At 42.1% G+C, this 10,532-nt stretch overlaps 1 pseudogene; it reads left to right on the forward strand.

Annotated features, from left to right (window-relative positions):
- The first annotated feature begins 5,410 nt into the window (after window positions 1-5,410).
- LOC124233333 (GTPase IMAP family member 2-like) lies at window positions 5,411-8,327 on the forward strand (annotated as a pseudogene).
- The last annotated feature ends 2,205 nt before the right edge of the window (window positions 8,328-10,532 follow it).

The following is a 10,532-nucleotide window of genomic DNA, read 5'->3' on the forward strand; positions in this document are numbered from 1 at the left end:
GATTCACCAACAACCTGTTGTAAGGAAGCAAAACTCGTTTAAGCTGGTCAATGGTTTATGTGCTGTTTCCCTGCCTCTAGGTTCCAGCCATCCTTGGCTTCCTTCGAATATCTGCCAGCTCCATTGCTGTCACTTGCCTTGAAATATGCTATTTTCTTTTCCCTGGAAATAGCTCCAATCTCTTTCCCTAACTTTCATTCATTCTTCAGTTTTGGCTCAAACAAGGTTATTTCTTCTCGGAAGTCTTTCCCGACTTCCCCCCGTCATTAGTTTAGCTTGTCTCTCACACACTCCCAATGCACCCCCGCATTCTCCTTAGCAACACTCACTATGCTAAAGTCTTTGCTCAGTGTCAGGCTCACCCAAGAAAGGAGACAGTGAAGGGGGAAAGGTAAAAGCCTTAGTTTCTTAAAAGATAGAACCAGAACTCTTCTGGAGTGGAAAGATCTATTCAGAAAAACACCGTGGTTGGTATGTTTGGAAGAAAGATGAGGCCGTGAAACCAGATACAGCTGGAGCCAGGGCAATCAAAGAGAGAAGAATTCCTCTGTTTCAGAAATGGATAAGATTACTTATGAAGCAATGTAAAAATCCTAAATTAGTTATTAACAAATAGAATCCAGCAGTACCTTCAATGATAAAGATCTATTCTAAGGAGAACAAAGGAAAGTTCAATGCAAACAAGATTCAATATCAGGAAATATGTTCATATAGTTCAATGTGTTATACAGCTATGGAGCCACAAATCTGATCATCTCCTTAACTGCTGAAGGGTACTCTGGTAAAATTCAACATCTAATAATTGGGTACTTTTTACCATAATAAAATTTTCCATCTCAGCCACAAAGCCTGCATCTTGTTTAATGGGAAACATTGGTATGACCACAAAAGTCAGGAACATGTCAAGGAGGCCTACTGTCATGGTGACTATTTAACATTCTTCCAGATACTAGCCATAATAAACTAACAGGGAAGGAAATTGGAAGTTTTTTAGAAAATTTGGGAGAAGGAGGTAAAATGATCATTTTCAGCCATACAAAGAACATCTACAAATCAATATGAAGATGATCAACAACAGAATTTAAACATGAGTAACAAATATATAACACAGGTATTAATAAAAACGTGACATAATTTTTTAACATGTGAAAAACCATTCGACCACATTCATATTGACTAATACACGTGAACATCACAGTAAGATACCATTTTTCACTGATCAGATTGGCAGATAAAATCATGAGCAAGTATATGGGGAAACTACTAAAAGTCTGGTATAAGTAATATGGTTAAAATTTTTACCGTGGGCAATTCAGTAATAACTATCAAAATTACAAAGGCATGCACCAATTGTCCAGCAATTCTACTTCTAGGAACCCATTCAGGTGATCCAATTATTTATTGCTTTATAACAAATCACTCCAAAACTCAGTGGCATAAGACAATAATTTTATTGTGCTTACGATTTCGTGCGTCAGGAATTCAGGCAGAGCACAGAGGGTGCGGCTTGCCTCTGCCCCATGCAGACTGGGGCTTTGGCTGGAGTGGCTCAACCGGCTGCCGACGGCTGGGGCGCTAGACAAGAGCCACATGTCCGTGCTCCCTGGTTGTCAGCTGTGTTCCTAGGTTCTTCTCCATTTGCAGCTGCTGGGGCTGGAATGTCCAATCCGGCTTCTTAACTCCTTCTCCGACGACCACACTCTTCTCCTGGTGGTTCTGATTCCCTAGTTCATCATAACAACGTAAAGTCAGAGGAATTTAGAGAGATGATTGGTCAGCTTCATTCACTGAGAGAGGAGGGAGATCAAAGAGCAGTCACGGTGGCTGTTTAGTTGGGGGAGAGCGGGAGAGGGTGAACGGGCGGAGGAGAGGGTGGAACAATCCATGGCTGAGGCTCATACCTGTCCTATTCCAAGGAACCAGGAAGTGTCTTTACATCATGGAACCAGATGGCACATGGTGCACCTGGTGCCCCGGCTCCAGAAGAGACGATTGTGACCCATGATCTGGAATCATAGACAAAGCAATGTGATGGAATAAAACTTAAAATGGGCATCTCCATGTTCCCTTACTTGCAAACAAACACCGCTTGCGGATGTAGCACTGTGCTGGTAATCACATCTTTTAGTGGGATGCTTCTGTTATTTCTTCTGTGAAGGACCTTTTCCTCCAGTTGCTGGGGGTGCTGCCAGCGTCACACTTGTCTGGAAATTGGCTTCTGCTGAGGAGAGATGCCTTACGTAAGGTCAAGTGTCCTACCCAGGGGAAGCTTACATCCAATAACTGGTCAATGGGATTAAGCCCGGCCCGCTCACCTTCACTCAAAGGTCCATCCATACTTTAGGTCTCCTGTAGAGGGGACATTTGTGGTAACGCCATCTCAGTCGCACTCCCCCTGCCTAATCCTGTCTTTCCTTCTCCTGCAAGTGTTACTCCTGAGGGGACTTCTTCATAAATGTCCTGAATTCCTATCTCCATCTCGACAGTCTGCATTCCTTGGAGCCCAACCTTTTATATGCACACACATACACATCAGCTATGTTGGGAAACTTATTAACATAATTTACAATTCTAATAGGTTAAAAGAAAAACTCATGGAATTATTTTAATCAACATTAAAAGAGACAATTTTCCAAATTTACACCTCAGATAAACGGCTTTAAGGAAAAAGTCTAAACATAGTGTGCTACCTTGATCTCTAAACAAACTGATTAATTAAAGGGCAAAAACCAGCATCAGTGTTAATGATATTAGATACCCTAAAATTAAAGTAAAAAATAGAAGCACAACATTAGTTCACTTTTTAAAGGTGACAACCAATGTAATTATACAAGAAAAAACAATCCAGGGTATATTTTTGGAAATAGGGGAGTAAAATATCATTACTTGCATCCGATCTATGACAAACCTACAAACCCCAAAAGAATCAAAAGGAAGTGAAAAACTATTTTTCTACATGAAAAAAAGACATAATACTCTAATGAAGGACATAGAAACTGCCAGATGTTTTCCCAAAATGTAACATTTTACACTCTCACCAACAGTGCAGTTTTCGTTCTTCAACATCCTTACTTGCTGTCTGTCTTTATTTTTTGTCCCCTCCACCCCAATTTTATTGAGTTACAATTGCTGAATAAAACCATATATATTTAAAGTGTACAAGGTGATGATTTGATATATGTACACTCTGTGAAATGATTATTAGAGTGAAATTAACGAACACATCCACCGCCTCGCGGAGTCGCCTTATTTGTGTGTGTGGTGAGAACAGGACAGATGTGCTGACTTCACAAGTTTCACGTGTGAGGTGCAGGATTCTAACTGTAGTCACCTGCTCACAGTGCATCCCCAGAGCTGGCTCACTCATAACTGAAAGCTTTTAACCTCTGACCATCGCCTCCCCACCTTCCTAAATGTCCAGACCCTGGTAATCACCACTCTACTCTCTGTTTCTAGGAGTTCCACGTTTTTTCTTTAGATTCCACGTATAAGTGAGATTACACACTATTTGTCTTTCTCTGTCTGACTTATTTCACTTAGCATAATGCCCCAAGCTTCACCCATGTTGTTGCAAAGGGCCAGATTTCCTTCTTTCTCTTGGCTAAATAATATTCCGTCATTTACACCTACCACCTCTTCTTTATCCATTCACCCATTGACAGACGCTTAGGTTGTTTCCACGTCTTGGCTATTGTGAATTATGCTGCAATGAACATGGGCGGGCAGGCATCTCATCAAGATACTGGGTTCATTTCCCTTGCATCTATACCCTGAAGAGGGATGGCTGGATCATATGGCAGGCCCACTTTTAATTTTCTAAGGAACCTCCACATCGTTTTCCATAGTGGCTGTACCAATTTACACTCCCACCAACAGTGTGAATTCTCCACATCCTTGCCAACACTTGTTATCTCTTGTCTTTTGGATGATAGCCATCCTAGCAGGTGTGAGGTGATGTTTCATCGTGATTTTGACTTGCATTCCTCGAATAACTAGTGATGTTGAGCACCTTTTCACGTATCTATTGGTTATTTGTATGACTTCTTTGAAAAAATATCTATTCAGATCCTTTGCCCAGGTTTTAATTGGGTCATTTTCAGGGAGACTTATATTATCCAGTAGCTTTCTTTTATACACCAAAAATAGTTTTTTGGTATTCAGAAAAACAATGTTTTAAGCTTTTTAAATTCTGAAATGATAGTTTTTCTTATAGATACGTGCTTTACTGAATTTTGAATATAATTTAGGAAATTGGTAGGCTTTGGGTTTGACGTATATTGCATTACATTTGTCTTACATATAAACGATATGAAATAGGTCCTTGTGAGTGTTTTGACCCAGAATGTTCTAACATTAGGAACAGACTATTGATATTAAGCAGGAGTTGCCCATATTGCATGGCTCTTTAAGCACACTTAAGAGACTGCAAAGTGAAGGATCTGGAAAAATACAGCACAAAACGCTCATCGTGTGTGACACGGTAGTGGTGTTCACCCGGGCCCCGTGGCTCCACGGCGTTGCCCAGCCTCCTTATCACGAGGTCAGGGCCATGTGATGATTCCTCTTCAGTGGTCTGGAGAGAGAGAACGTGCATCACCCCTGTTCTGGGATAGTTAAAGGCCGTGTACATTTCATAGTCTCTTTCCCTCTGCTGTAGTGATTGTCATATAAATAGGAAAAAGAGCATTTGAATGATTTCAACTTTAACTCTTGGGTTGTTGATCCTGAATGTGGACACTCCAGCTTGTTATTGTGGACACTGCCTAGATCATTGCTCCCTGGGGTGTGTTCCCTGAAATCACAGAGCTGGACAGGAAAGAAAGGCAGGGATGCCAGCGAAGCCACAAGTGAGCTGTTTCAAGATGCTTTGATGGTCACTGATGTTACTCTGGGTCTGATTTGGACAACACGGGCTTCTCTCAGGGTCTCCTGTCTCTATCCTTCTTCCCCTGTATGGTGGGCTGTCAGAGGTGCCCCCCCAATGCTTTCTCCTTCCCCAGTGGCACTTGACTTCAAAGCCATCATGGCCACCAGTGTGAGTGAGGTTGGCCTTCTCAGGGGGCCCTGCATTTAGGCAAACTTGTAACTGTGAGGACACAGCTAGGTGGGAAGGAATCAAACCACCCATTTCCTGGTGTCCCTGCCTTGCTATCCTGTCCAGTCGAAAGCATTCAAACAAGAGCTTTTCCCTACTGACATGAAGAGACAGGTGGCCCACACGATAGCGAATGACTACGGATCAGATTTTCCCATTCCAACTGCCTATTTTGTATATGTGGCATAAATGAGAATTTCAGACGCCGGCACGTGGTGGAGCTCTTTTGCAAGAGGAAGCTCAGAGGAGATTACAGAGAGGAAGAAAACAGACTGGGGTTTTTCTTTTCTTTTCTTTTTCTCTTCGCCCTGAGCTGGCAAGTCACAGGTTTGGATGGGGAGCCCTCTGTTCCTTTGGCCAGTAAATCGGTAAGCCCATATTCAAGAAACACCGTTCAGTGTTGATTTCTAGTTCCCAAGCTATGTTCAAAAAAAATTTGTCACGAAGAAATTTGCCCTATTTTAAGGGAAACGATTTAGAGTGACTGCCTTTGGCTTAAAGGAAGCCAGCTTACAGAACTGAGAACTTCCCATCGCTCAGTTTACACATCTCTGGCAAAGAGAGTTTCCTTAGCATAAAGCCAATGAAAAGTGCTAACTGGAAGAATTTGGGCTTTCCCATGTGGGTATCGGTTTTCTGTGCCTTGTTGCTTTGGTACATGCTGCCGGATTTAAGGAAGAGAAAAAGCGATTGGATGAACATGAACCGATGCTCCTCACTGCCCAGGACAGGGAACTAGGTCGCAGGGCTGCTTCCTGGTGGCGCCTGAGGGAGGAGGAATATTCAGGTAATTGACGGATCACATGAAGTGTATTTCTGGCTTAAAGGACAGTGTGCTTTTCCAGAGTCGTGCTCCTAACTCCTTGAGTGTCTCCGCAAGGACTGAAAATGAAGGCAAGGGGTTTGGAAAGAGTGGAGAAGTGGAAGGAAGGGAGCAAGGTGGGGAAAGAAGGAGAGGAGGAGGAGGAGACAATCTCAGAAGTGGGGAGAGCACACTTAGACAGGAAGGTGAGAGAAGTAAAGGGGTGAGGCCAAGAGAAGGGGCAGGGAGGCCAGTGAGTGGAAGGGAGGAAGGAAGCGAGAGAAGAGGTGGGCATGGAGGTAAGAAGCAGGGGGCTTCTCCACTCCCAGGGTGAGTATGGCCAAGTGACTGGATTTCTCTGTAACGGAGGATGGTAATTCCCCTCCAGCACGTTGGCAGCCACGTGCAAACAAGTGAAGCACGGTGAGAGAGTGCTCTCGGAGTACAAGGGCCTTTCACGATCCAGAACTGAAAGGTAATGGTTTTTTATTGGTCTCTGGTGTCTGTCCCTCAGGAGCAGCAATGGACCAACGTGAACGCCATCACTCAGGTGAGACAGTGACTTCCCGTGTGCCTATTTCACCATATTGTGTGCCTATTTTACACAGAGGTCATGCTGTCCTCTCTAAGCAAAGCATGGGCCATCAGCTGCTCCTTCACTCAGGACAGGAATTTTGCTCTGCTCTTTCCAGTATTTTCCTGTTCCAGCCATTTTGTTGGTGGTCACGACCACAGCCCTGCCCAGCCGAGGTCAGAGGCGCCAGCTCTGGCCTCAGAGCAGAGTCAGGTTACTTAACCCACCCGGAGATGGAGCCACAGTCTTGGACTCACATCTCTGATCTTCAGAAAATTTGTCTTTTAGAGGGCCAGAGCGCAGCGATTCAGGCAAGCCTTACGTGACAAGCTATGTCTCCAAATTCGTCTTGATACCCACGTACGCTTGCCTGGGATCCAACATGGCAATACCCTGCAGTCCTAGAAAATCGAGATGCTTTAAAACCCATAATTTATTTATTTTATTTGCTGATGAAGCTTTGAGTTCATAAGTACAATATATTGTGAGAGGTCTTTTCCCATAATGTGAGAATAAGTCCTTATCATTAAAAACATTCCATTGGCGTGATCAATAGAGTAATAACACAGCAAACTTGCTCTTAACAGGACCACATGGGAAGAACCAACTTGCCAGAGGATCAGAGCTGAGGATCATTCTGGTGGGCAAAACGGGCACTGGCAAAAGTGCCACTGGGAACAGCATCCTTGGGAAGCAAGCGTTTGAGTCGCGGCTGGGTGCCCGGACCCTGACCAAGACTTGCAGTCAAAGTCGGGGAGGCTGGGGAGAGAGGGAGATGGTCGTTATTGACACGCCAGATATGTTTTCTGGGAAGGACCACGCTGACTCCCTGTACAAGGAGGTCCAGAGATGCTATTCGCTCTCTGCCCCAGGACCCCATGTGCTGTTCCTGGTGACGCAGCTGGGCCGATTCACCACCCAGGACCAGCAGGCTGCGCAGAGGGTGAGGGAGATCTTTGGAGACGATGCCATGAGACACACAATTGTCCTCTTCACCCACAAGGAAGACCTGGAGGGAGGGTCCTTGGTAGACTACATCCACGACTCAGAGAACAAAGCCCTAAGCAAGCTGGTGGCAGCGTGTGGGGGGTGAGTGTGTGCCTTCAATAACCGTGCTAAAGGCAGTGACCGGGACGACCAACTGAAGGAGCTCATGGACTTGACTGAGGACCTGGTGAGGGAGCACAGGGGTGACCACTATGCCAATGGGCTGTACGGCTTAGTGACAGGGTCAGAAGGTGGACCTGTGCAGTCAGAGGAAGCACTGAAGGATTTCAAAGAGAGTCTTATCAAGTACATGGAAATTCAGAGACGTTACACAACCACGGCCAACGCCAATTGCCTAAAACAAGCCCTAATCAAAGCACTAGTCTGTCTTTTGTTTTGTATTCAGTTGTTTGTCAAATTGCTAATTCTGTTATTTTGTGTATTGTACAGAATGTGCAACTTCTTTTACTGCTCACTCTTTTGTATATACAATTTCTTTTGTAGCTTCCTGTTAATTATACTCCAAAAATTAATGATAATTTCCAGAAAGACCACTGGACTGGAACGCAAGACTCCTAGACTATAGGGACAGACCAGTAATTATCTGCTCACTGTCATATAGTGCGTGAATCACAGGGCCTCCGTGTAATGCACAGCCTGACATCAGTGAATGTTCGAGATTCTGTGAAGCGTTTCAATCTTAACATCACCCTATTTATTAATGAACCAAATTATTTTAAAAGTTACTGTTTGTTTCAAAATATAATACCAAAACCATTTGGAAGTTGCCTACATAAAATTCGTCTCATTTTCAAATCTCTAAAGCCAATTTTATGTTCATGGAAACTCCCTTTCTTCTTCCTAATACTATTTCTACTGGACTTAAGAAAAATAACAATAAAATTTCTACTCAGTATAATAAAATAACAAGTAAACCATAAAGTTCCTGAAATCACTTGTGTTTATTTCTGTTCTATGGTTTTATCCTCAGAAGATGGTAAGTGGACACATGGCTCATTTACTCCACAAGGGATCCAATTTATGCCCAACGACCACACACAGACACATGGACACGTCAATGGTCTGTTTCACACACATCTAATTTGCTTAACACAGGAAGAGGCTCAGCCAGGTTTGATCCCTGGCCCCACTCACATCGGCCAGTGAAACACACATAGAAGCTTAGACTTCTGACAAGATGGTGGACTGGGTACTCTGATGCATTGTCCTGTTAAATGCAAATAGAAGCTGAATTTATTAAAATTAACAAGACTTTTATGACTGATCAGCTCACTAGAAAATAAGGAAAACTCCAAAGGGGAAGCAAACAATACACATAAAAGAAGGTGGAGCTAAAACTGGAGTTGAGAGCCATGAGAAATAAGCAAACTTGGAAGGCAGGGTTGACCAACAGGCACATGCTGATACCCACGCTGAGCTCAAGAAACTCAGCCTGGGGTGTCAGCAAAGCTGAAGAGTGACTCCGAGCCTTCTACATTATGTGAGGACCTTCCCAGGGAACTGATATTGCAAACTCATTTTTATCCAAATATACAAGGCTGTTCTCATTTTTTTATTTCTTCTTATGCTCATTTTGGTAAGTTATGCTTTTGAAGGAATTTTTCCATTATATCAAAGTTGTTGAGTTTATTTGCACAAACTCATAAAATCTTTTTATTATGCCTTTGATATATACAGGAACTATAGTAATCTCTCCTCTTTGAATTCTGCTACTGGTAGTTCATGATTATTTCTTTTTGTTTGATCAGCTTGGCTGAAGATTTATCAATTTTATTACACATTACAAAAATCTAACTTTGATTTTCTCTACCGTATTTTCTGCATTCTATTTTATTGCACATTCTTAGTATTTTTTGCAGAGCAGAAGTTTTTCATTTTAATGAAATGTAGTTTGTCAATTTTTTCTGTCATGGATCATGCTTTTCGTGTTCTATCTAAAAAGTCACCGCCAACCCAAGGTCACCTGGATTTTTCTCCAACGTCATCTTCTAGGAGTCTTATAGTTTTCATTTAACATTTACATCTATGATTCATTTGGAGTTAACTTTTGTGAAAGATTTGAGGTCTGTGTCTAGACTCATTTTTTTTGCAGGTGGACATCCAGCATCACGTTCTGGCATCATTTGCTGAAACGACTAACCTTTCTCCATTGAAACGTTTGCTCCTTTGTCAAAGATCAGTTACATATAACGTCACTACAGCTGTGCTTGGATTGAAGTCTACCTTCCTGCTCCTGATTTCTATGTACCCCATCGTTTCTTTGTCCCTCTTTTTTTTATTCTTTTGTATTAACTGAGTTTTAAAAAATTATTCCACTTTCTCTCTTCTTTTGGCTTTTACTTTTTCAGTGGTTGCTCTAGGGACTAAAATATTTATCCCTTAACTTTAATTCTCAATCTTGAATTAAGACAGTGCACCACTTCACATAAAATATTAGAACCTCAGAGAAGTTACTTCCGTTTAGCTCCTCTCCTCCCTTTGTGATATTGTGGTCATTTTTTTTACTTCTTCATATGTTAAAAAACGCACAATATGATATGATTATTTTGCTTTAATCAATTTCCTTTATTAGAAACAGAGCAATAATCAAAATAGTAGTCTTTTCATATTTCCCACATATTTAAAATTTCCAGAGACCTTCATTCTTTCCTGTTGATCCAAGTCTCTATCTGGTATCACCCCCATCAGCCTCAAGAATTTCCTTAACATTTCTTGCAGTATAAGCCTGGTGGGACAAATTCTCCCTGGTTTTCATTATCTTCAAATGTCTTCTTTTAATCTTCATTTTTTCAGGGTAGTTCTGCTGAATAAAGAAGTCTATTATTTTTCTGCAGCAATTTAGCTTGTTCCAATGTTTTCTGGCTCATATTGTTTCTGACGAGAAAGTGGCTGTCATTCTTATATTGGTCCCCTGTGTATAATATGTGTCTTTTTGCCTCCTCTAGTGATTTTAAATTTTTCTCTTTTTCTTTGGTTTTCAGTAGTTTGACTATAAAGTGCCTCGGTTTGTTTTTCTTTGTATTTCCTACTGACTGTTAATTAAGATTTTTGGA

The sequence above is a fragment of the Equus quagga genome, unplaced genomic scaffold (genome assembly GCF_021613505.1).
Source record: "Equus quagga isolate Etosha38 unplaced genomic scaffold, UCLA_HA_Equagga_1.0 196674_RagTag, whole genome shotgun sequence".
Classification (NCBI taxonomy): Eukaryota; Metazoa; Chordata; class Mammalia; order Perissodactyla; family Equidae; genus Equus; species Equus quagga.